The 19,334-nt window shown below is 38.3% G+C and overlaps 1 protein-coding gene across 3 annotated transcripts in view; it reads right to left on the reverse strand.

Annotated features, from left to right (window-relative positions):
• Positions 1 to 19,334, reverse strand: part of LOC133530569 (uncharacterized) — a 381,835-nt gene that overhangs the window by 97,045 nt on the left and 265,456 nt on the right. The gene's annotated exons all lie outside the window — the stretch shown is intronic.

Consider the following 19,334-nt stretch of genomic DNA (forward strand, 5'->3'; position numbering starts at 1 on the left):
TCCAACCTCGACATTGGCAGAATCATCAACACCTTGATGGAGCTATAACACGAAAAATTGATTGATTGAAGTGTTGGGAGTTTTTGCTTACAAAAATCTATAAATATCTACTTGTGTACTATACTATGGTGTGATTAATTTATTTAGTTTATGTATCTACTTATATTGCTGCCGTATGGGCTAAAGAAAGCAGTGAAGTCGGAGCAACCTAAGATGTATCTCAAGCAGTTCATGAAAGCTTGTTGTATAAAGACATAAACATAAGTCGGTTAAAATGGAAGAGAGTGTTGTTTGGCTATATGATTGGTCGCGAATCTCATGGAAGTAAATGTATAAAAACAGTTTATTTCAAAATAGCTGCAAGGTAAGAACGAACGAAAAAATTATTTTTATTTTTATATTTGTAATGTAGGTATTCCAAAGAATACGTCTAATTGATATAGATTATTTTTTCAAGCCTAACTGGTGTCATATTGCCTCTCTTTCAGCCTTTTACATGATTTTGTGTAACTTGTCCTGTTAGTATGTATGATATTTTCTTACGGCCACTTGCACCATCCCACTAACCCGGGGTTAAACCTGGAGTTACCATGGTTACCAATACAATTTGATACTGGGTTAATGGTTTATCCGCTTAACCCAGGGTGTGGAAGTGGAATGTTGCAAGTGGGCCTAAAGGCCTAAAGCTTGGAAGCTAAATATGACCTACTTCCCGATTTCCGATTGAGTTGACATTTTGCATACACATATCAGATGACAATGCAATATTATGATGATGTGGAGCTGATCTGATGATGGAGACAAGAGGCGGTCATGGTAACTCTGTGATAATTCAACGCAAACTAATTCCGTTTTTTTTTTTTTTTATATAGTCTTGCTGAATATTAAATGCCTGTGGACAGAAAAGTACAGTTAGCGATAAAATCTTGTACCATTTTTTTTCCAAAAATCTATGGCTTTTTCCATTCCTTGAGCAATATCCAATTTTGACAAGACGAAAATCAAGTCAAGTACTCTGCATCGTTCTTTTGGTCGCATTCACGTAGTGGGTTTAGCCTTTAAGTCTTCCCACATAATTATGGTAGAAATATCCAGTCCATTTTCATTTGCGTGTTGTATTGATTTATGTTATGTTTTTTATAATTTTCTTCTACATACCTATAATTGCAGGAAAACAACTGCCTCGGGTTGCCCACTCAAAAGCGAACGAGCAAATTGACGACTGTTGCAAAGTACTTGCGTAAAACGAGGACGCTAAAAAATAGGTACGCGTTACACTGATACAATTAAAAGGAAATATTTTATTATTTTATCATTAACAGTATTTAGTTATAAAAAAAACAGCCATACAGGAACACCTTTTCTTTTGAAAAAATAAAACCCTGCATCTCTTGCCCTACGAGAAATAATAAAACTGGAGGCCAATAGGCAATATTACGTGAAACTCCTCGTAGGGAGCGCCACTTCCACAATTCATCACAATCTAAGGGCCTCCCGTGAAACAAGAAAATCCAAATTTCGTTATCAAACCTCTCTATCACACTTGTTTATTCGAGCGACGAAGCACATTTAATTATCTGTAAAAACATGTCAAAAAACAGGTTCAATGCACAATATGTATAAGTTACTCTAAGGTTTATGAAAGGTGCTAGTGCTGCACTCTGGCGGCAGAACATTGCAGTGATACTCCTTATTGGAACCTACAGTTGGATTGGATATAAAAATCATTAGTTAATATATAACGTACCCGTTAATTTCAATAAAAGCCCAGTGTCTAGTATAAACATATTGATTGAAACTAAGTAGAAAATCATGCTGTCATTTTGTTATTAAGCTTTAAACTATGGTTTGTATCAATTAATTAATTTGGACGTGATACTCGTATATCAAATTCAATTAGTTAATTGGAATTTATTGAACGAAGGTTCTCGTACTAGCTTTATACTCGTATGTAGGTATACCTCCCTGTATTTACTGAGAATACCATTTACTCGTATGCACTGATTTCGAGTTCTGTGGAATTGTGGATGATAGGATTGGATCTCTAAACTAAATTATTAATGTATTCCTGAATTTGGCGATCTCTTAATAGCGTTTGCATATAAAAGCAGACATGTAAAGCCCGTCACAGACGGAGCGATAATATACCAGAAGATATCATAGCCATAATGGGTAATTCCACGAGACTGTAATGTCAGTTACCAATTCTTTTGTGTGTTCTTACATTAATTAAGCAAATTTAAGTGTATTAGTATATCTGGCGTTGCCCTACAGGTAGATAGATATCTGGATACTTAAATTTGCTTAATTAATGTAAGAACACACGAAAGAATTGGTAACTGACGTTACAGTCTCGTGGAATTTTCATTAGGGTAATGTGATTTGTAGTGTGTAGATAATTTTTATACTATGTATGCTAGTTTTTAGTTATTTATCTATGGGCCACTAGTTGCCTGAAATACAGATTTTCGTTCGCTTCGTTCGTTCGTATACTATAAGACATATATTTATTTTGCACTGGAGCTTATTAAATGATTAATTTGCAAACTTTGTGGCGGTTTTTTATTTTATAAAACTGGGCTATCGGAATTTTTGGGAAAAAATCTACATATGTTCCAATTGTTCCATGGGATCGCATTTGATGATCAGTTAAGTCCCATTTGGTTTCCATTTAGCGCGATCCGTGCGGCGTAGGTGTTACCGGACAACAGCCCGCGTAGCCAACGTGCCTATCCTTTACGCTCCATGGCGAACGAAACGCAAGTGTCACAGTCGCACTAATGAAGAAGAGTGATAGAGAGAGATGACTACGATACGCTACGGAGTGTCAACGATTGTAACGTTGGCTACGCGGCCTTTTATGACAGCTTACTGCGATGAAATAGGGTTTATTATTGGCCGGGGGACAGCTGTGTTATATTGTTATTTTAATTAGTTGAAGCGCATCGCCAACAACCTGTTTTACAGTTTGGCGAAATTTTAATTATAGGTACATTAAAAAACCTACAAAGATAAAGTAGCCAAAAAGCATTTTGTATCTTCGTTTATGAATAGATGCCGTGTTAGGGCGCTGCAAACTCCTGCTGTAAAAAAGGTTTGTCCGAAACCCGCTTAATTTTAATGCGCCTATTAATTTCAAGGCGCTCCGTACTGGGGTATTAACTTATTATTTAAAAGCTTTAGGGTTGCCAGCAACAAGTGTTTGTACGCTTATTACATTTATATCGCTACTAAAGGCCAAGATTGTACACAAAAGTAAAATACCGTTTTATTATTATTTATTATTTGGAGCCTGTCGTGTCCCACTGCTGGGCCAAAGCCTCCCCCAATTTTTCTATCTCTATCCAGTGCTGTGTCTGGCCACTCCTTCAAGTTCATCCCGCCACCGCCGGCAGTGTCTGCCAGATCCTCGATTCGAGTTTTTGGGCTCCCACCCCGTAATGAATTTGCCCCACAACTCGTTCGGCATTCGGTAGACGTGACCGGCCCAGCCTCATCTTGGCCGCCTTCCGAGTTACATCAACGATTTGGGTCTTTCATTCTACTTTTAACTGCAGCTTTTTGTGTCCTCAAAAGAAAGGTTTAGATTTTTAAATTGGTAAATTATGTAATTTTTTAGCCAATCACTAACCCGGGGTTAACCGGTTAAACCTGGAGTTACCATGGTTACCAGTACAATTTCACACAGGGTTAACGGTTTAATCGGATGGTGTACGTGGCCCTTAATTGTATATTAATCTGAAGTACAATTTAATGCCGCACTAACGATACCTTGTAATCAAAGTAATACATATTTTACCTATTTTTATATATTTTTTTATTAGTAATAAAGTTGTTATTATAATTAAAAGAGCTGGGAGGGTAACATAGTTGTATATTTGCATACTCCACTCCCGGCTATAAATTCTAAAAGTAAAAAAGCCAAGGATCAAATATTGAGGCCTATTCTGCGCTTATCATTTTTAAGTAGCTAGTGTAAGTTAAAACGCATTACGAATATTAAAAGTTCAAGATTCTTTAAAATCGTAAAAATCTGTAGTAAAAAGTAGTGACCCAGTTAAGTTTTTTAAAATGACATGGTCAAATTACATGAACACTCAGACATGAACATGATATGATTATGAATACAAGAAAATAGAGCGAAGAGATCATATTTCTTTGTATTAACTACAATTTCTTACAACAAAAGTTAGTACCAGACATAGATATATTCTTACTTGAAATTTTATGTCAAATTTCATGTCATTTCAGAATGTTTTAAATGGGAGCGTCACTTCCATTGTATGGCGGCGGCTAAGTTGGTGTGATTCGCCGCTGAGCTACGGTCGTAGCCGATAACATGGATTTCCCGGTATGTAGCCGACATGTTTGGTAGAGGCAAAACGACCACGTGTCGTGTTTAGCGTTGAATGGCTTAACACTTTAAGGGCCAGCGCGGATTACGCGCTACGAGCGAGCGTAGCCGATAACACGTATTTTTCTTTGTGTAGCGAATAGCACCTACAAATAAAGACGCCATGCGGCACTGAATTTGTTAAAATGGAAGATTTGTTGTTCATTAGTTGCGTTCTCGCGCGCGACTCCATACATCTAGCGCGACTTCAAGTACGGCCTCGCGCACGAGAATGCAACTCATGCTAGCCGGTCTGCTATTAACAAAATCCAGTACGGCGTCACGACAGACTTCGATTTTTGCCTTCGCCAGGGAAGAGAGGGAGGCATTCGCTCAGCCCAGCAGTGGGATACGACAGGCTAACAAATAAAAAAATATAACAATATCGTTTGGTGAAAATTTGAGGATATGTTATGCCGGCTGTACACACTCAACAAGAGCCTCTCGGCGAGAGTCTCAGCACCACTCCGATCCAATAGGAAAAGCCTGAGACGAGATGAGGAAGAGCGAGACCAAGAGGAAGCCGTTTTTACACACTCGTTCTCGGCCTGTTTCGGGGTGTCTGGACGAGTGTGTACAGCCCGCATTAAGACTGTTTCATTAAATAGTTGTTTTAAATAGAGATTTGTCTAGCACTAATGCTTCAATAAAAAAAGGTTAATAAAGTAATTTAAGTTTGAAGGTAAGCCTAAAAGCTTTACTCATGTAATATTCTTTGCCCTGTACCAAGAATATTACAAGCTATACGTAATTGTATAAAATCTAGTAACCACAGAACATTTCAAGCGGGGCCGACCACTAGAACGGGTGTAAATCGGATTATAGGATTTCACCCGAACAGTGAAAAATAAAGGATCAGCCCGGCCATTGACTCGCTAAGCTCTACTAACTTGTGTATCCAATAGAGCACTTTTATTATTTACATGGTTGCGTTAGAACTCTATGGGTATTTTCTTTATAGGATAGGTTTTACCTGTCTCTAGTTAAAAGTGGCCTAGGCCTGCACAGGTCTCAAATCCTCTATAATAGTTACTGTGAAGGGATTACGATATCTTGGAAATCGTTGCATGTCGACCCGACCCACGGCACGAAATACGTAGCCTTGACATGATATTGCACGGCCAAAAATCAGGCCGTCGTATACCGCTTAAGGGGTGTTTCACGTTACGAGGAAATTGGAGGCAATGATTAGCTAGTTAGCTGTAAAAAATACTCTGAAACTTAGAAGGCTAAACCGCGCTAACGTTCTGTGTGGTTTCAAAGACTATAGTTGAAAGTCGAATATGTCCTTACAAAATAATGAAAAATCTGAGAAATCTAGTTTGACTTTATACTTCGAAACAAAATTACGATGATACCTATTCGTATCCTCAAAATCATACACTTTGCCAAACATACATGGGGGTAAAATCTCTAAATGTTCTCTATAAATGACTTTAGTTTGATCCGATACTCTGTAATCTTTGACGTCATGCTCTCTGGCAACCCCAACCCCACACTGCGTTTTGGATTTTTTTATTACCCGAAGATTTAGTACACAATAGGGTACTTTCCTACTAGTCAGTCAGTTTCTTTTTTTGGACTATTTTTGAATATGGAACGAAAATGAAAAATGACAATTGGAATAATATGGAGGTGTGCGGATAGTGAAAAAATAATCTTGATATGAGTTTAACCACTTCTGGCGTAAATGCCAGATAGCCCCACGTGGCTCTTGTAAAGTCCAGATATCGCCTTACAAGATAATATAAGAGTCATAATGACTTTAATAACCGAACAACGTCGTGCTGTAAGGACATTTGGTGTTTCTCCTTCCAACCATGTCTGTCTAGAGCCCTAGAGGCCATAATTTATTGTTACCATATACTGGCTGAAGTGAAGAACAAGAAATGTTAGTTCTTTCCCACGTGGAAACACAGTGGCACACAAGTGGGATCCACACTTTGACGTTGGCCAAATCATCGACGGTATCGATTTAGCCGTATTACATAAAGATTGCTTGATTGAATTTATATGAAAACTACACAAGTGTCGCCACAGCTAAGTCATTCAGCGCCAGCGCGAGCTACGCGCTACGAGCGTAACCGATACGGGAAAACCCGTATGTAGCGAAAAGCGACTACGTACAGAGACCGCCTAGCGGTTCTCTGGTATTTAATGTGTTAAAGAATAAAATAGAAATTGTGTCAAAAAACCGGCCAAGTGCGAGTCGGATTATCTATAAAAACAGTCACCCATCCAAGTACCTACTGACCCCGCCCGACGTTGCTTAACTTCGGTGATTGGATGAGAACCTCGAGATTCGAAAGAAATATTTGTTTTATTCTGTTTTTAGTATTTGTTGTCATAGCGGCAACAGAAATACAGAATATGTAGAAATTTCAACTGGCTAACTATCACGGTTCATGAGGTACAGCCTGGAGACAGACGGAAGGATGGACGGACGGACGGACGGACGGACAGCGGAGTCTCAGTAATAAGGTACCGTTTGACCCTTTGGGTACGGAACCCTAAAAATAACTGCTGTCTAATTTTTATAATAATTATCTGGTGCTTCATGTCGTGCATGGTGTGAAATAATTTATTTTAAATACCTACTGCCAACATCCAAATTGGTACTTAAAACGCAATGCGTGGTTGCCAGAGAGTATGACGATCTTTGTGATTTTCTCTATGTACAATCCATGCTGTCATCGATTTTATTTATACTTTGATAACACACGACATAATATTATATGACATATGATAAAGGTCAATGAAAGTAGTTGACATATGCCTTTGCGGTTAGCATTGATCTTAAGGAGGGATGGAAATGCCAGAGGCTTTTCTGACTCGTTGGTTGCCAACTGACATTTGCGGAAAATAGATTTCTTTGATTACTTAACTTAGTTGATATTTAAAGTTTACTCTTTATTGTTAATGTAGAAAATCGTGAGTTTGAATATCCAGACTCAAGGTTAATTATTTTTTTGCAATTAAAAATTCAAACTTACATTTCAAAAAATTATTCTGCTAGTCAATTCAATATTTACAGTGACATCTAAAATACATAGCAACATTTATAAATACAACAGCCAATACTTGGGTAAACATTATATTTAAAAATAAATAATTAGTACAATAAAACAGAGATATAATTATAGTCTCTATGGTTAAATATCAGAATACTAGTTAGGTAGTTCCAAAAATAGTAGTAGACTCTCCGGTACTGCTACCACCAGGGCTATTTTAACCGCGAAAATCGAAGTTTTCGCGGTAGGCCCCCAGTTTTGACATTGATATATTCACTCACGTCTACGTAACTTAGTTTCTATGCATCTTGCTCGTACTCCTATATTAGTGCAAGCGAGATGTATAGAAAGTAATTTACGTAGACGATAGCGAATATGTCAATGTCAAAACTGGTGGTAGCCGTACTCGTAAACTCGCTATGATTTCTACGAAAAATTGTACCAGACACAATATATGTTACTTGAATGCTCATCTATAAATTGTATATAGTTATATGAAGATGTCAATCACAATAAAAAAAACAATGAACATCATCTTCTTCGCGCCGGGACGGCTTATTGCCACGGCTCATGGGAGCCTGGGGTCCGCTTGGCAACTAATCCCGAGAATTGGCGTAGGCACTTGTTTTTACGAAAGCAACTGCCACTGGCCTTCCAACCCAGAGGGTAAACTAGGCCTTATTGGGATTAGTGTGGTTTCCTCACGATGTTTTCCTTCACAGAAAAGCGACTGGTAAATATTTCGTTCCGAAAAATTCATTAATACGAGCCGGGGTTTGAACCCGCGACCTCCGGATTGAAAGTCGCACGCTCTTACCGCTAGGCTACCAACACTTTTTTTTTCATTTTATTTCAGGATATTGTTTTAAAATGAGAACGTAATTTCGTTTGTATGGCGGCGGCCAGATTCGTGTGACTCAACGCAGTTGCTTTGTATTGGCCGTTACATCATCGACCAACAGTTCAGCGCTGAGTTGTATCACATTCATCGCAGATATAAAGTCTGGACGTACCTTGCCTTCAAACTCTACTCAATATTACGTAATACTAATAATGTTATATAACAGAGGCTATCACGATACCTTCGGTTAGCCAATAACCTAGATCCATGGACTACCTCTTTTAGACTTCGCGTTATAGAGTCAGGACTTGAGCTGGACTTGGGGATATTTTATACCTCCAAATGATATTAGTATTAGTATTTCTCTGACATTCGGGACCTTTTACATCTCCAAATGTCATGGATTATACATCTCTGTTTTACTGTAGTAATTATTTATTTTAAGATTATTAAGATTATTTTGTCACTTTATCACTATATATGTCACAGTAAATGTTGTATTGACTTGTGAATGAGCCCTTAAGTCTTATTTACAGAATACATTGTTGAATTTTGAATTATTTTGAATTTTGTTTACGAAGACTGGTGATGGCGGCCACCACATTTACCTACTTATTCAGAAAATATAACGAGCCTTTGTTTATACTTTGACAAGCAATTATCAACGAGACTTTTATATTATTTTACATTTATCAGCTGTCAAATCTGGTTACTGGTTGCCCTGAAAATCAGTGTCCTGACACACCGGCCATGACACATGCTGAAAGAAAATAATGTTGGTGTTTATTGATTGTATTTGCTTTTATGTATTGTGTTCACGCAAAATAAATCATTTATATATCAATTTCAAATAACTAATATCATCCAACCAGGCGGGTGCTTCTGTCTCCCGTATAACTTATAAATCGGACTACCAAAGTGAGGCGGAGAGGTAGTCTTCATATAAGATAAAGATAAGATAAAAATTTCTTTATTGCACCTTAAAAGAGAGAAATGGTTTAAGTTAAGAGTAGATATTGAATGTAATGCGAATATCAGTTAAAACATGGAAATTGCAGGGGTCCCCGTCCCCGTACTAGGCCAGGCCTGAATTGCGGGAGACTAGTATACCATTTGACATCATGCCTTAAAGGAAATACACTGAAAAATAAAAATACTTTGGATCTGTGTCTCTAAGTGAAACCGAATTAAAGTATCATATTTCTTAAACTAGTTTTTTTAACAGAGCCTCAATTCAATTTAATCTTAAATGATCAATCTAACATTTAGTGATCTACGCCTAGATCCTAGGGTTACCGATCCAATAATATTAATGGACTTCGGACTAGCTATTGGATTTGATATGAAATGGCCGATAGAAATATCCTAGTGGATTTAACTTGACTAGAATGGATGAAATGTTATTTAGGGAGCATTATATAGTACCGTTATCTCCTAAAGGGTTAGGGCGCTAGGGTTTTAAAGTAGATTAGTTGTGGATAACTTTACAATCGGGTAATTTTGGAGGTGTATTGTCATAATAATAATAATAATAGAGAACTAAATTTAATAAATCTCTTAGAATGACATATGGCTATTTGACCCATGTTCTTTCACTGATACGTGTTAAATATCAAACGCCATCTACGTGTCGCCATCTACTCGAGTATAAGCCAAAGGTACATCGCCATCTATTCGAGCATACATTTTTCTTGAGCTTTCGAGGCACGTTTTTTTCTTTGACTACTTATACTGAGTTATTCATATCTTTGCTCATACTCGTATACTCGTAGAAAAGGACTCTGTCACTTTCGAACACATAACAATCAACGTATGAATGAATGAATGAATTGCCCTTTACCCACACACGGACCATTTTTTAATCCTAATTATTTCGTTTTTGAATACAGATGGAACTAAAGGATTCCCTCTGTTGTCCCTTAATCCATTATAAAACAAGGCCTCGAGAAAAGGTCATGTGGCTGAGAGAAGGATGGGTACACGGTAAATAAGATGTGTGAGAAAGAGACGGTAGACGTTGGCACATCATTTACACATCAGGTGACCGGCTTTGGCGAGGCTCTCGCTGACTTTCAGCTGGTAAATTGCGACGACGGGAATTGTGTGTGTCTTTCATAACGACATTGGTTTTAAGTAACGATAGTTTAAAGTGCTGTTAACAGTTTTATCAAAAGAATATAACGATTGCCTTTTATAGTTAAGAGTAATTAATTTAAAAAAAAATCTCGAGCAGCAATGTAATGCAAACATTTATTTGACGTTTCAGAGAGGAAGAGCTAGTTTCGTTTCCATTTAAATTCGATCAAAACATTAAGTAACTCGGAACTGTTGCCGACGTTAACTTATTTACTGAATTATTCACTACTAGAAAACACTGCAATTTAAAACATACGCGATTTTGACCACACTAGCACAACAAATTTACATCAACAAATCTTTCTGTGTCTTATTGTTAGCCACCACATTTATGAATCGCATTATTCACCGAACTAGACTGATACCAAAAATCACTGCACATACATTTATTATCACTTCTTAGAAATCACATTACCTAGTTCAAACATGCTTATTAAATTTTTTAGGAATGTCTGTGTTGATCAACAAACTCGATGTTATCTTGACACTTCAACCCAATCAATGTGAAGTTATCAATCGGTACTTAAACGAAACAATTATCTGATTCCGCCTTCTTAGTTAACACAAAGTTACCTACTTACACCAATCTTTTGACTGCACTGGCTGGTATGACAGGATGCAGGTAGGTTGACGTAAAATATTTAGGTGACTTTTTTCATGAAATTGTCATGTCATAATTATCTTTCCAAAATGCCACGACCATCGCCTTATACCTCGCAAGAATTAGCGGATATGATTATAAAGTATGGCGAAGCTATGCAAGATGCTAGACTAGCGTTAACATTATATCGGGAGCAATTTCCAAATCGTCGAATTCCGCAAAACCCCAGAGTCATAGTCGGTGCATTGCAGCGTGTCCGGGAAGACATGCCCATTACTGGGAGAATCCAACCGTTGGCAAATGGACCCCGTCTTCATGTTCGTAATGAAGAAATTATACTGGAACATTTTGCTGAAAATCCAGAATGCAGTACAAGAAATGCCGGGCGACATTTTCAAATGAAGCACAAAACAGTTCACAGGATTCTCAAAAAAAACTTGCAGCTTCCTTACAAATTTTTGAAGGCACACGCAACATTGCCTAGGGATTTGCTGCCACGTTTAACATTTAGTCGCTGGCTATTAAACAAACACAATACCGACCACCAATTTACCTCAAGAGTAATATGGACTGATGAGAGTACTTTTACTCGGAACGGCGTGTGGAATCAGAGAAATACACACTATTGGGCAAGAGTAAATCCTCGTGTACTAAGAGAGACCGGTCATCAATACCGATGGGCTGTAAACGTCTGGGCAGCCATTCATGGTGACCGTATAATAGGTCCAGTATTTATCGACGGAAATCTCAATGGCGAAAAATTCCTGGAATTGCTTAGTGGTCCATTGACTAATTATTTCAATTCGTTACCAGAAGAAGCACGGGAGCTGACTTGGTTGCAAATGGACGGAGCTCCGGCACATTCAGCAGTTCGCGTGCGTAATCATTTGAACTTCATGTTTGGAAACCACTGGCTCGGTAGATTTGGGCCTCGACGTTGGCCGGCCCGTTCACCGGACCTCACGATGTTAGATTTTTTTTTTATGGGGGGCCATAAAAAACGAAGTGTATTCGAAACCACAAATATCTGTTGAAGATCTTCGGAACAGAATAACTGACGCGTTTCAAAAACTTCAGCAGAACACTAATTTTGAAAGCGTACATCAGTCTCTCATACGCCGATGCAACACTTGCATCGAAATGCAAGGACGTCACATCGAACATCGTTATCTTCGACGAGTGAATCGCAGAGATTGATTTTATTTTTTGAATAAATAAAAACTTTTTAATCTTTTTTTATTTTTAATAGAACTTTGACCAAGAAACACTGCGTAGTTTCTCCTCAAGCAACTTTTGTGAGTGAGAAAGAGAGGAGAAACTTCGCAAAGTGTTTCGCGATAGCAGGGCGGTTAAGTCCTTTTTTTACGAACAAGGTCTCTTGTCATGATTTTTGACGGTCTTGTCAATCAAAAGTGTCACCGACATGTAAGATGTAGGTAATTGTGATAGGTGTCAGGATGTCACTAAGAGCGAAATTTCAATGAAATCACATGACAATTGTTAAGTTTAATTTATTACTGATACATTGCGTGCCCAATTAATTTGTATGAAAAATTTTATTTTTTATTTTTTAACTAAATATGCTAATTTCAGTTCATTAGGACTTATACTTTCAGCCCTTGAAATTAGTGTCGTTATGAAAGACACACACTGTATAGAGTTGTTATATTTTTTTATAATGTACGTATAGATGTGGCCATATTATATTTTATCGATATTAATTAATCCAGCAGGCCTAGCCAAATCAAATGAAACTTAAACAATGCAATAGTCATGTGACTTTTCGTAGCATCTGTCATCCCGATACATTTTTACTATTTGTTTGGCGTTTGTCGATGTACGATTGTCATCTTGGCTAAGCCCTAGATCGAGCGTACCTCGAATCTATTATTTCAGCAGGCCAGAGCTTTAGGGCTTCTTTTTTCTTCGAAACAAAACAAAAATATTGCCCCGAAATAGGCAAGCCGGTAAAATAGGAATCGAGATCTGTGGACGCCGCATCACAAAAATATTATATGGTTTAAACTTTCACGATTTTTACAAATTATTAACTAACATAAACGGGACTTAATCGCGTATAAAGTTTTAAATTTACCACCGACGTTTCGAAGACGGCGTTATCCCCGTGGTCTCTAAGAAGACTGGCTAAAGTTGACATCAACATCTTCTAGCCGCGCGAGTTTTTCGAACTACCCGCACTTGATCTTGTTTATTGACTTGAACATTCTGCACACTAGGGATGTTACTCTGTCGACACACAACACTAACGATATGCGATTTTTCGACTGTCGATATTCGTTCTCGCTTACATATACTAATGACTGGATTCCATGTGGATAAGATCCCCAAACCGATTTTAATCGGGACGAGGGCTAGATGTTGATGTCAACTTTAGCCAGTCTTTTCCGAGACCACGAGAACAACGCCTTCCTCGAAACGTCGGAGGTAAATTTAAAACTGAATACGCGATTAAGTCCCGTTTATGTTAGTTAATAATATTATATGGTATCTGTGATTACTGATGGGGCGTTACTGTAGGCTTTTTCTATTTTGAATTACTATTTTGATTAATCAAAATTTTCGTTTGTCTTGACAAGTTTAGATGTCTGTAGGCATCGAGCGCCGCGGGATAGTTTACCGTACCGACTCTAATCAATACATAGAGAAAAAGACAGGTAGCCTATCTAACGAGCGAGATACTGACGCATGAGTCGCATTGGTGCTAGGCCCACTGGGCGTCTTTATGTAAGATCAGTTAATCATACCAAAATGATTTTATTCGTAACGTCTCTTCTTGTCTTTGTCCTTTATAAACAAAAGTAAGCGTTGATAGCATTTTTATAGATCTATAAAAACGTGACATAACAAGCTAAACAACTCGCTCTTGTGTGTGAAATACGCCTCGGGCAAAACGGGGGAGATTTCAAAGCGGTATTAACAACTCCATACATTCCCTACGTAGGTACCTTGGTGCTCAAAAGGCATCTCTGAGCCTACGGACACTCATACACTATTCACAGCCTCGCTCTGTAGTCGTTTCTAATTCCCGCAGAAATATCACTTTACTAACTGTAAACCAGAGATGATTATTTGATAAAGACTTTCAATTGCCCCGACCTACCAATACCTGTACATGACAAGAGTGACGGGAGTCACGGGTATTCTGATCTGCAGCCGGAAAGTTTCCACAATTGTTCAATTACTTGGCAAAAAACTTGGCAAAATTTCGGAAACTTCTGATATTTGTGTTTAGGAATCGAAATTTTCCATTTCCAAAATGAAAGCTTCCTTTGTTTTATGTGATATTTTCCTGAATTTCCGAGAATTCTTCCTACTTTTTGGAAACTTTCCGCAACTATACACGGGATCAAGTATGGTATACACGCTAACGGCCCGCCTGAATGTAAGTAATTATCGTTGTTGACGGAGGCATGGAACTCTAGGAGTGTCTCATTCGCAATGTCGACCTAAAGAGGTCGACATTGCGAATGAGACACCCCTAGAGTAAAATCTATACACTCCTTTATTGACGAATGGAGATTAGTAAAATACGGCTCCTATTCAGGAGACGCATAAGAAAACGTAATCTCTATTGACTTTTATATTATATTCATCTCTCAAAGTATGTTCTGAATTTGACACCCCGGACTAACGTAGGTTGACTGCCTTTACTGTAAATGTGCAAGCAGCGGAAAGTTTCCAAAAAGAAGAGTTCAGTTCAGAGTTCTCAGAGGTTTATTTACACAGCAGACATAAGAAACTTTTATTTTTATATATTGAACAAATATGAGATTAATTCATCCAATTTCGCAATTTTGGAAACATTCCGACAGCACATCAGTAGTCTTTATTACTTACATGTCTTTGTCACCATATCACTTTACTAACTGTAAACTAACTAGGGGACACAAAAGTTTCCCTAGTAAATATTTACAACCGACCCGACTTGTGAAAGTTTTTACCTTTTTTGCACTTTGACTTCTCGTTAAGATTTTTCTCGTGTGACTTTTGGTGTAAGTTTACAATGCCGACGTGTTTTAGTTAGCAGTAAAATTTATAGAGGTACTTAAAGAAGTATTCTTAAGTTTTATGCTCAAGGTGATTTTTTAACGATAATTAATTTGCGAAGTTTCCGCTGTGTGTTGAAAACTCAGATGACAGTCGCTTTTATGAAAACTAAGGCCAATTATTAGGATTAGTTGACAAGTGGACCCCAGGTTTCTATGAGCCGTGGCAAACAGCCGGGACAATGCGAGGAAGATGATGAATTAATTTGCGCATAGTTAAATATTTTCAAAGCAGTACTTATACATGCAATATTTCGAGATGGATGGATGAATGGATGGGTCATGGGTGGATCTCTTCAAGGCTAGAGTAAATAGGTATCTTATAGGTAAGCGTGCTCCACCGTAGACCGCGTCATCACTTACGCCAAACTCATTTATATCTACGTGGTTTGTATGAATTAGTGACATAATTAATAAATATTCCCATAATAGCTCATTCCATCTCAGTATGCTGCCATACAATAACACCGTTTACGAGCAAGTGCGATGAATCGTGGGACATTTCTCCCCTAGTGTATCCCTGGCTTTATAAATGTATTGCAACAAGTACAAAGACTGTTTTCATCTCTGGTCTGGCGATCCACGTTACCAGCTCCTTTCTCCTGACTCCATCCAACGGCGGGCAGCTCGTACTGTCGGCGATCCCGAACTTACTGACGACTTAGAACCTCGTAGTCTTCGGAGAAACGTTGGCTCTCTTTGCATGTTCTACCGTATGTACATACGGTACAATGAGGAATGCTCTGAAGAACTGTTTGGATTGGTGCCATCGCCTCGTTTTTATCACCGCACCTTGCGCCAAAGGAGCAAAGCTCATCCTCACTTCTTAGATACATGGCACACCAAGAATAACCGGGCACCTCGCTCGTTTCTTCCGAGAACGTGCAGAATGTGGAATGAGCTGCCTCCTGAGGCCTTTGCGCTACGACATGGGATTCTGCAAGAAGCGGGTGTTTAGGGTACTCAAGGATCGGCAACGCTAAGTGGATCCTGTGATGTTGCTTATGTCCATGGGCGACGATAACCGCGCTTCCCATCAGGCGGCTCGTCTGCTCGTTGGCTGATCACATAAAAAAGAGGCCCTTAAATTAAACGGGTTGACTAAATATAATAATATGTAGTTTGAAGTGGTGCCTATTAATACGAGCACGGTTACGTTAAGCGTGCCCATAAACCAGATCAGATAAGGGCTAATAAATCAAAAAATTACCGTAGCACGTTTTGATTGATTATCTTATAATGATTGTTTTTGGGCCGATCGGTCGATAAGAGTTTAATGTGCCCATGGCGTGCTGTGACAAGTTGTTTTCGTAAGTTTTACAAAAAAGGGTTGGTGAGTGTTACAAAAGACATGATTAAACTCAAGGACCGAGTATTTACTAGTGAGATTTTAGTAGAGAGAAGTATAAATTACTTATTACCTAAGTATATCGTTTTTTTACACATTTATATTCACTGCGTATATTTGTGTGCTCCATATCTTGTAGTTTACAAATGTAAGCTCTCTGTAATATAAGCTGTGTGTGGGTGTGTGTAATGTAAGCTGTTCTGTACCCCTAGTGTAAATTTTATCGACATCATAACGTGACGAACGCGTTTGCGTTAAGTCTCATTTTGTATAGGATTTTGAGTTTCCAAAACGTCCCGCTTGGCGCGCTCTTTCTAAATCCAATTCAAAATGAGACTAAACGCAAACGCGTACGTCACGTTTCAAAATCGAATTTATTTAAACTAGGGGTACTGATGTACAACATGTTTCGTTCAAATGAACAATAACATCAGGGTGCGTAGCAAACGTGCCAATCATTAACGCTCCGTAGTAAACAAAACATGTTCATAACATTTCTGCTTTGTTTTGTCTGTTTTATGTGCAATGAAGTGACGTACATACATACATACATAAACCGATTTGGATGAAATTCGGTATTGATGCTCGAAAAAGGACATAGGATGGTTTTTAACAATCATCATCATCATCATCCCACGCATACGAAATCGCGAACAGTAGCTAGTACAGAAAAATATCTGTTTACATAATATTTATAATGTTTTATTGATTACTAAATAACATTACTAACATAGCGGTTAAATAGTTTTTATTTTATAATTTCTGGTGTCCGAGCCGAACATCATTGGAGAAACGAATGCCGCCAGATTCCGATGACTCGGGCACGTAGTCCGGATGGGTGAGGATCGTGCAGTCTGGAGAGCGTACTCTGGAGTTCCAAATAGCCGAAGACCGTCTGGACACCCTAGGTACCGCTGGAGAGACGAAGTGCAAAAACACCTTAGCGAACTCGGCGCCATTGACTGGACAGAAACGGTTTTGGACAGAGAAGCATGGCGGTCTTTGGTGTCGGCCAAGATCCACTTCGGGTCACTGCACCATAGCAGTCAGTAAGTAAGTATTGATAATTTGGGAAAAAATACTTGTAGGTTAGGTATGTATTGATTCAAAAATTGAGGCCATTCTATATCGAAAGACAAAGCTACATTTAAAATACTTCGTCAATGAAAAGTAGTTAAGTCCATAGGAATGTCAGTAAATGGAATTATCACGTTATAACATGCGATTTAATGTAATACATATTAGTTACATCAGTTATAATAAAATCGCGTCAAGCGTAATATGGTAGCTTTTAATATCTCATGTAACCAACGGCAAAAACTGGCCAAAGACCGACCCGTATGGCGTCGTGCTATTCATGATGGTCAATCCAAACACGACGATGCCTGGTTTAGCTCTTTAAAAGAGAAACGCATGAGGCGCCACGAGCAGGCCTCCAACCCTCGTCCACCTGGGGTAGCATACACCTGCCGCGTGTGTGGACGTGGGATCCTCTCTCACATAGGGCTATAGAGCAGTGGCGGATCGTTCCAAGAACTCGATTCCCACTGGCTTGTCTAATTTCAGTACGTTGTCCGTCCGTCCGTTACTGTCACAATCGGTTCATGGAGAAAAGGAAAGCAAAATTAGCTCCGGGTTCCCTACGAATATTTGTGACGCGCCGCCACTGCTATACAGCTAGCAAGTGTCGTTACCAGGATGCTGCTTAAAGCATTTCACATATATGAAAAGGAATCTTATTAACCCTTTGCCAGGCTAAGGGAGATATATTTCCCACATACGGCACTTCAAACTTGTATTCTATTTTCGATGAGTAAGACTGACATTCGATTTTCATTTTTGAACTGTCAGCCTGATAAAGGGTTAATAAAATATGTATTTAACATAGAATTATGCAATAATAAATACCCATAATTTCTCTACTGTGATAATGAATGAATATTATTTACTTCAAACAATATTGGAACCCATTTATATTGCGTGTCCAAAAACAGCCCGAGGCCTGGATTCAGGTCACTGATTTTCAGGTAATTAGTTCACCAATACCTTTTTTCTATATTCCCCGAACTAGGTACGAATTTATATAGTGTTTTTGACCTCCGACGCAAAGAGATTGTCATATTTTATTTTAGATGCCAATGTCTTTCCGTCAGTGACATCGTAGCACTACAACGGATGGGCCGATTTTAATGCGTTTTTAAGTGAAAGCGCGGTTTGTTGCGGTGGTTTCATCAAAATCGATTCAGCACTTTGAAGAGCTGTTTTTCAAAATGATGTAAGGCATTCTTGGCATAAAATGGATGTTGTTAGGATATACCTAGCGTAAGGAAGTTTTAATTTTTTTTAGTTAAATTGTTATTTATAAAATTAAAGTCAACTTTTGGGTGAAGGCTGATACCCGTTAGAGCAACTGAAACTGTAACCTAGTACGAACTAGGGCTTTTCTTCTTTTATTTCTATAAAAGTTCAGAACTTGAATTTAATTTGTACTTATACAAGTACGCGGGGACAATACGAGGCTAATAAAGAACGTCGCGCACTTAACCCTTTATAATAAGGTATACTTAGATATTATACGGCAAAATGATCACTCACAAACATCATCCTTTTGTATTTTATTCTTGGTAATGTTTAGAACTTGAAAGAGACAAGGCTTGAATCGAGTATTTTTGTAAATCTGGACCATAACGGGGTTATTTTCATTTTATTATAACAAAACTTTAGTAGGTAGTTTTTAGGGTTCTGTAACCGAAGAACCGCCTGTTATCTGCTTCTATCAGTAATCAATTGTTTTTCTTTAAGCTGTGTCTTTTACTGAGGTGTGCCAATAAAGAGTATTCTATCTATCTATCTACATACATACATATAATCACGCCTATTTCCCGAAGGGGTAGGCAGAGACCACGGATTTCCACTTGCTACGATCCGGACATACCT

This window comes from Cydia pomonella, chromosome 23 (assembly GCF_033807575.1).
Source record: "Cydia pomonella isolate Wapato2018A chromosome 23, ilCydPomo1, whole genome shotgun sequence".
Taxonomy (NCBI): Eukaryota; Metazoa; Arthropoda; class Insecta; order Lepidoptera; family Tortricidae; genus Cydia; species Cydia pomonella.